Source organism: Neofelis nebulosa, chromosome 18, assembly GCF_028018385.1.
Source record: "Neofelis nebulosa isolate mNeoNeb1 chromosome 18, mNeoNeb1.pri, whole genome shotgun sequence".
Lineage (NCBI taxonomy): Eukaryota > Metazoa > Chordata > Mammalia > Carnivora > Felidae > Neofelis > Neofelis nebulosa.
The window spans coordinates 33308813-33317041 of NC_080799.1; the positions used below are offsets into that span (position 1 = coordinate 33308813).

At 56.1% G+C, this 8229-nt stretch overlaps 1 long non-coding RNA gene across 2 annotated transcripts; it reads right to left on the reverse strand.

Moving 5' to 3' along the window:
- Window positions 1-3127: 3127 nt before the first annotated feature.
- Window positions 3128-7848, reverse strand: LOC131501047 (uncharacterized). 2 transcript variants are annotated; one of them, XR_009256602.1, is made up of 4 exons: window positions 7673-7848; window positions 6155-6281; window positions 3941-4093; window positions 3128-3695 (listed from the first exon to the last, which is right to left on the reverse strand). It is a non-coding gene; the product is annotated as an uncharacterized LOC131501047 (long non-coding RNA). The 2 variants fall into 2 exon arrangements; XR_009256601.1 differs by having other exon boundaries at window positions 3128-4093.
- Window positions 7849-8229: the final 381 nt, after the last annotated feature.

Consider the following 8229-nt stretch of genomic DNA (forward strand, 5'->3'; position numbering starts at 1 on the left):
TGGATAGGAGGTAGCAGCCACAGCAAGAAGGCTTGCTTCCTGTTCAGTGTCCTGGCTAAGCAGAGTCCTAAGCAGGATACACGACACTCAGTTATTCAGATAAAAAAATGAGTAAGTTTTTAGCATAAATATGTCACATGCAACCTTTGGGATATACTTACACTAAAGTGGGCTATACTTTGGGATATACTTATACTGAAAAAAATGTATTGAACTGAAATTCAAATTTAATAGGGTGTCTTGTATTGTTATTTGTTAAACGTAGTCCTGATTGCAGGCCCTACCCTCCACCCCTGAGCCTTGTGTCAGCCCCAGACTGACTGATTTAGGTCTGGGCCGCTATGTGTAGGACTAGGATTGATTTAAGCCAGTCAGGGTTCACTTTGGGCTTGTGGGTGATGTGGGGTCCACGTCTTCCACCAGGCTGAAGGGGGTGCTGGGGAAATCACCCCAGGTCCCCACAATTGGGATGGTGCTGGTTACCGTGTGTCCCTTCCCTTGCCCACCCAGAGAGACTTTGTCTAGAATGAAAAATCCACAAACCCAGGCAGTGTTTGAATTTCAGTCCCTTCTTGTCTCTGCTTCGACGGGAGTCTTGCCTGTTTCACAGATGGAGAGACTGAGGCAGGGACCCCTGGAAGGGAGTGGCCATAGTGGTATCCTGACAGCAAGAGACCACTGAACATTACTGAGCAGTGCCTGCTGGCCTCTCTTACCCTGTTAGCATCGGGAATTTTTCCAGGGCTGGGATGGTTCTGTCCATGCCCCTCAGCTGTGAGGTGCAAACACCTCCCCCTTTGATGTCGGAATGGAAGGGGCATTACTAGTCATTGTTGTCCCTTACTGAGGGCTCAGGATAGGCTGGCAGCCATCTGGGAGCTTTAGGGAGGTCAGATCCCCTTGGGAGGCCGATACCTGCTTGTAGTCATGGCCCAGACGAGGGGGAAGGATGGGCTACAGTCACATGGAGACTTAGCCACAGCCTGGGGCTCATACTCAGCCCCTGGCTTCTAATGCAGGTGGAATTCTTCTCAGCACCTCACTGCCAGCTGGACTCAGGTTTCAAGGTCTCTGCCCGGGGAAGACATGGGGGCATTCTGGATTATAACCCCGCATCTCATGCCTGCTGCACAGAGGGCCAAAAGAATGTGCCAGAACTCCCACCGTTTTTAAGTTTATTTATTTTGAGAGAGTGAGAGAGAGCAAGAGCGTGGGTGCCAGTGCAGGGGAGGAGCAGAGAGAGAGGGAGAGAGAATCCCAAGCAGGCTCCTCACTGTCAGCGCAGAGCCTGATGCAGGGGTTGATCCCACGACCATGAGATCATGACATGAGCCGAAATCAAGAGTCACTTGCTTAACCAACTGAGCCACCCAGGTGCTCCCCTCATGTTTTTTTTTTTTTTTTTTTTTTTTTTTTTAAGCCTAGAAAGGGGACCTCTTGGGTCTGGGGGTTGAGAAAGGAATGACTAAGACCCTTTCCCAGAAGTTAGAATGGAACACTTGTACTCCTGATGAATGTATGATGGTCTTAGGGTACAGTGGTGAGCCATGCTTTATTCTTACAGTTACATGTTGTCCTTAAAGCCACAAGGGCGGGTATAAGTGGCCCCTTGGACTGGGAGTTCACCAGGTAGTGACAGAACATTTCCATCTCAAGTGCATAACGGATGTATTTTTTAAGGGCCCCTCTTGTAAAGGGGATTAGGTAAGTGACCGTGGGGATAACACACACCAAAGCAGCGACCTGAAGGGGCTGGGGAGACAGTGATGAAGTTTGGCAAATGCGATCTTGGTGGAAGCAGCTGGAAACAAAAGCCCATAGCCTCCTCTACCTTGGGCTTCCTGCTGCGGCCACAGCCAAGTTCTGCTGCCTGGGTTGGAAAGAGTGACTCCCAGCTGGCTTGCCTCGGAGGTCAGGGTGACCGTGAGCTGGGCCCCGTGCCCGCCACGCAGCCACACCCACCCAGCTTGGCCAGTAGCTCCCGTGGCCCTCGTGTGGGTGCGGGGCCCGGGGCTCCCCGTCCCTGGGCCCCACAGAGCAGACTCCCCCTGCCGACATCTGGGGAGCCCCTCAGGGTGTGCATCAGCTCCCCTCGGGGTCTCCCCAGTGCTTGCACGGGCCTCGGCCTCGTGTCTCCTTGGCAGGACCCCAACGGCCAGGGGGTACAAGCCGTTAAGCATTTGACCCCCGACCAACTGGTGTGTCTAAAGTAGGATAAAGTTTGGACCGCCAGGGTCCCAGCTCTGTGGCTCCTCGCCGTGTCTCTCCGAGGCCTCCTGCGGCTTAAACCACAAAATAGGAGGGTACTTCTGGCAGGGCTCGGCATACAGTGTCAGATAAGTGCGTGTTTGGAGGTTGCTGGACCCTCAACCTGCGGGTCTTCCTTCATTCATCATTCACACCCGTTTGGGAGTGTCTCTAGACATCAGGCATTTGCCCTTGGGTGTGAGCAGAGAGCCAGGTGCTACCCTCGGGGGACAGGCAGGGGACAGGATGGTGTTTCCAGCCACCCTCCGCTCTGCCTTTGCTGGGGCCCGTGCTGAACGTGGGTGATGGAACGAGGCGTCTAGGAGACGGAGGGATGGGACAGAGGCCCTTTGGATCGAGGGCTGTCTTAGAGGAGGGTCAACCCTGGCTTGGTGACGGCTCAGCCTTCTTTGTCCTTCACTCTGAGGGTTGAGGTGCGTACTACAGGGGATGGGTCCCCAGGTAAAGGCCAGGAAGAAGCGGGGGGCTCCCTGAGGCCCATCCCATGGGTTTGGTGTCGGCCAAGAGGCAACTCTTGGGGATTCATGAAGACCTGGCGTGCCACCCCCTGTCCTTCTGTCTTGGGAGTGTCTTCTTGATATTGAACATGCCCTTGACCCCTTCCAAGTATCAGGAGCATGGCCAAGGGGTGCAGATGTATGGACTGCTGAATGGGATCCCCCTTTAGAGGTGCTGTGATAGAAGTGACCCTGGGCGCACAGGGGCTAGTTCTACCGGGGGAGGGGGGTAAAGAGGAGCTGGGGAAAGTTTCAGGAGGGAAATGTCCACAAAGCAGCTGGGACAAGGCAGAGAAGGTGTTCCAGGAGGAGAGCGCAGCCAGTGCAAAGGCCCTGGGGTATGAAAGAGCCACGACATCAGCTCAGTTGCATGGCCTGAAGCCCCTCACACTGTTGTTGTTTTACAGATGGGCTAGGTTTGGGGTCAGCTGAGAGATGGGCCGGCTGCCCTTCTGGGGCATGAGGCACCACGTATCTCCCCGATCCCAGCCCAAGTCAGAGGATCACTGGTTTCTACAGAAAATGCCTCCGCAGCATTGTTGCGTGAGGTCTAAAGAGGAGAAGACTGAACCTGAGATGGGAGCTGGGCCAGAAGGGCAGCTCCTCCCCGGGCCTGGGGGCAAAGGCCATGTCCCCTAGAGGCTGGGCCCGCGAGCAGATCTGTCCATGTGCCAGGCCCCGCTGATTCACTGCCTGTGCATGTGGATGAAAACATTCCAGCAGGTTCTCCTCTGGGGCCACCCCGGCAGGGCCACAGGAAGCGGCTCCCCGGCCTGGGGCTGGGCCCGAAGCTGAGCTTTCTTGGCAGGCATTCCGGCTGATTCCTCCCGTCCCTACTTGAGCTTCCCCATGACAGCCCAAGGGGCAGACTGGGGAGTGGGGGTGGGGGGGCTCATCTTCAGCCTCCCGAGCCAGCCTCAGATTCCTCATCTGAAAAATAAGGATAATGCCACCTGCTGCCTGAGCCTCTTACAAGAGGTTGTGCTGGCCTGGCACTCGCAGAGCCGGTCCGTGCTTCATACTACGTATTCGTCCTCTGCGGAAGGAAGGGCCTGGACAGTGGGGTCACAGCCTCGAGCCACCGAGATGCCGCCTGGGGCCAGGCACAGGGCGCCCAAGAGAAGACAGCACAGACATGTCCTTGTAGAGGGCAAAGGTGCCGAGGGGGTACCTACTTTAGACACGATACTTTCTTGCGTCTGAGATGTTTTCCCTCCGATGTGAATAATTTCCAAGATCTGAATGTCTTCCAAATAGCAAGCCTGTTGAAGAGGCCTTGACATAACGTGTTTATTGTCGCTCACTGACGGCTGGTTGCTTGCGGGGCCCTGGGGAGGCAGCAGGAAGGAGATGGATGAAAGCCCTGGCTCTGTGGCGTTCACATCCACCCGGGGAGACCAGGGAAAGGAACACATTAACAGGGTGATGTCAGGGAGCCGTGGGTTCCAGAAGGAAATAAAGCAATGCAAAGGGACGGGGAGTAACCAGCCAGGGGTCTCGGGGAGACCTGCCCTGGAGACGTTGGGAGGTAAAGCTTCTCAAAGGGGATGACCCCAGAACTGAGGCCTGAAGGGGAGAATTGATACAGGGTTCAAAGGGGTCAATCTTACGAGAGCGGAAGGAATGGAGTGGCAGGGGAGGTGGAAAGGGGAGGGAGGAAATGTCTGAGAAGGAGCTGGTCTTGGGACCAAGTGGGAACTGGCATCCTTGGCTACGGGGAACTGCCCGGGCCAAGGCCCTGAGGTATGAAATAATCCGTGATATTGGCCTGATTGGGTGGCTTGAAGCCAGTGAAGGGGTCACTTTACAAGGGAGTATGGTTGGGGACGGCCGGCAGATGTGTGTTCTCCCACCTATGCACACCCACCGGCTCAAGCCATCTCTAGATCTGCTGGGAAAGCGTTCCAGGCACAGAGAGTGGTGTGTGCAAAGGTCCTGAGGCAGGATGGAGTTTGACACATTCAGGGGCTGACAGATTAGTGAGGCTGTTAGAGAGTGAAATGAGGGAGGGGGTAACATTCAGAGAGGTTGCCAGGGGCCACATCATGTTGGATGTTAGGGATGAGTTGGGATTTGAACCAGTATATGTACATTTTTGGTCTCCTTAGATGCTTTTGTGGGTTAGGGAGGAAAGCAGCTAATTGAATCCTGTGTGCTGCATGACTTTAAAAGGCTCTGGGGGCCCCAGGGAATGGGGTCCCCTCACCCCAGGGAGTTCAGGGATGCTTTTCTGTGAGATGAAACTCCAAGGGCGAGGGGTAGTGGAGGAAGCTGGGAACCACTGTCTGTGTCCGAACTGCAGCTCCTCTAGGATTCCCTGAGGGCAGGAGAAGGAGGAGAGGGGCCTGAGGAGGGGGCCAGAGGCTGGTCCACCAGGGTTCCCTCTGTCTGAGGCCGAGGGGCGGAGCCGGCTACAGTCCAGCTTCGCGTGGCTTGTCCAGCCCCTAGATTCTATATATATTTTTGGAATTGTGGCGTTTATAAATCAGGATTAAAAAATAATCCAGGTGTCTGACTTGCTGGGACAACAGAAAACTCTGGCAGCCCTGGGCCCACATTCCTGCATGACAAGCACCGGTTGGAGCCGAGTGACTGCTGCCCAGCATTGGGGGCCTGGGAGCCCCCTTGTTCACAGCCCCCACCACGTCTGTCGTCTCCCACCTGCCTCCTGCACTCCTGGGTCCCTGGCCTCTCCCTGAGGGCCTGTGAGTCTGTGGTTCCAGCTGGGGGCAATGAGAGGCCTCGTTAGGGAGCGCCATGGAGACTGGGGGATGGCTTGGAGGGGACAAAGTGTGCCAGGAGCCCGAGGTGTCATGGTCTCCCCACCTGCGGGAGCTGACAAGCCTTGACTGCAGGCAGTGGGTGTGGGATGGAAGGATGGCTCACTCTATCCTCTGGCCCAGACCGGTCTTTCTGGATTTCTCACGATGACAGCCCAGGGCTTGGTCACCTTCTCCCCGTTGCCCTCCGTCCCTGTCCCATCACGTCCTTCCAGCTGACCTCTGATCCCGCAAGGAACCTCTTCAAGTCTGGATCAGACCCTCCAGAAATTGCCCCATAAAGCTAGCCAGGAGGTGGTCATCGGCGATAAGTGAAGGCTTTCGGCCCCAGCCCGGGGCTCCCTGGGTGCGGAGCCTTGGTTCGGGGTGCCTGGCTGGTGGGAGGGCCTCTGCAGGGTCCCCAGGGCTCTGCTTGCATTTGCCCCGTGCCTGTGTGCACCCTTAGTCAGGAACCACTGACCAAGGTTCTCGGTGACTCAGCACCCCGTGCTGACAGTGCCTGTGGAAACCAGAGTTCCTCAGGGCTTTTCAGGAGGGGACCCTAGATAGAAGTTTCTGGCCCAGGAGGGGGCAGAGCCGTGGGGCTTCCCCTGCGTGTGCGGGTCTCACCGAGCACAGACGGTCTTGTCCCCGCGGGCTTCGGGCTGGAGACATCGCTTCTAGCTGCTTCTAGCCGTTTGTCTCTCCCCCACACACCAGCCATTCATTTTTGTGTGGTATGGCCTTCTTTTCGTCTCTGGGGGGAAGAAACGCTTCAGGAGGGAAGGAAAGTCACGGATGGCTGTGGACGTGTTAGGAGCACTGGCCACAGCTCAAAGTCCCTGGATAGTACTGGCCCCATTGCGCAGAGGGGGAAATAAAGGCTTGATGGCACAGTGATGAGGGAGGGGGGCATTGTTTCTGAGCTTGGCAGCCGGGAGGCCTGCCCTTCGCCTTCAAGCCCCTGCTGCAGCCCTCTGGCTCCTCTGTGACGGGTGATGTCGAGAAGGCCAGCCACTGGGGTGGCCGGGCTGGGGGGATCCCTCCCAGCTCCCCTCACCCCATTTGCCAAATCTGACTGGCTCTTTCTGGCAGGAGTTGTGGTCTTTGGCCTGGACTAGCCAGGCCCCTCCAGTCCCCACCTTCCCAGCTATGGCTAAGCGTGGGCAGGTGTTCAAATGGGAACAGAGAGACATTTTCCGTCTGCTTCCCAACACGGGCTTCAGCTGTGTGCACATGCTTTAAAACTTAAAAATCACCCTCACACCTGGGGGGCTCAGTTGGTTAAGCGTCCGACTGCTGCTCAGGTCATGATCTCGCGGTTCGTGAGTTCGAGCCCCGCGTCGGGCTCTGTGCTGACAGCTCGGGGCCTAGAGCCGGCTGCGGATTCTGTGTCTCCCTCTCTCTCTCTGCCCCGCCGCCACTTGCCTGCACTCTTTCTCTCCTTCAAAAATAAAAAAAAATTTTTAAATTTAAAAAAAAAAGGGAGAAAACTTAAAATCACCTGCAACATAACGTTTTCTGAGGGCCTTAAACTTGGTGCTTTACCAGCACATTTGAATCACAGCTCTTCAACCTAATGCCTCCGTGACCTTGGGCAAGTTTCTTAAGCTCTCTGTGCCTTGCTTTCTGATTTGGCAGATGGGGGCGGTGATGGTGGTCTAATCTTGAAGGATCTGGTACGCACAGAGTCCTTAGTGCAGGGCCTGGCACCACGTGCGTTCAGGGCATGGCTGTGGCCACCTCACTCAGCCTCTGCAGCATTCATTCATGCCTCCACTGGACCCATTTTATAGTTGAGGAAACTGAGGTTCAGAGCAAGAAGTGACTACCCCCCCACCCCAAGGTCAAGACATCATTGTAAAATCTCTTGAAGTAATAATGCCATTGAGGAGATGAGGTGGGGTGGACAGTCACGGCCACCCCCGGCCCCCAGGCACACTGAGAGACCAGATCCCCCTCCCCACCAGTGACCAGCCCCTCCCCCACCCGAAGCCTCCCTTGCCTAGGAGCCAACTCCCCCCAGGTCTCCAGACTCTGCGGCCACCTGGGGACACTGCTGTGGATCTGACCTCTTCTCCGGACTCTTCTCCTCTAACACCCCCCACCCCCGCCATTAGGAGCCATCTCCCACCCCCCATCACTCACGCTCTAACCCCAGTTCCCAGAAAGTTCTCTCTCTCTCTCCTGGAGTTCAAAACAGCCCTGTGGACCCCTTTTGGCCTGGCCCTGCCCTGCAGATGGCCCGACAGACGTGTGACCCGGCGTGGCCGGATTCCACAGCGGCGGTTAAGCGTTATTTATTTCCTTTGATGCGCGCGTATACACACGCACAGCCGCCTGGCAGGATGCCCGGCTGCGGGCGGACAGGGAGTCAGGGCGCTGGGCTCCCGCGCGTGCGCGTGGCTGTCTGGGCGGACGCGGACCCGCCCCTGCATATCAGCGTTTTTAATTTAACGTCTTTACTTTGGAAAATTTCGAACATGCACGGAAGTCGGGAAGACCAGACGGTGATTCCGGCATCCCCACCCCGCCGCGTCACCCCTGGCAAGGTTTAGCAGTCTTGCTTCATCACCTCCTCATGGGCTCCCTCTCCTGCTTTTCCCCCATTTGGCTGGAGTATTTGAACGCAAACGGCAGACATCGGAGCATGCGTGTCATTTACAAAAAAAAAAAAAAAATTTTTAATTTGAGTTATGAAATAA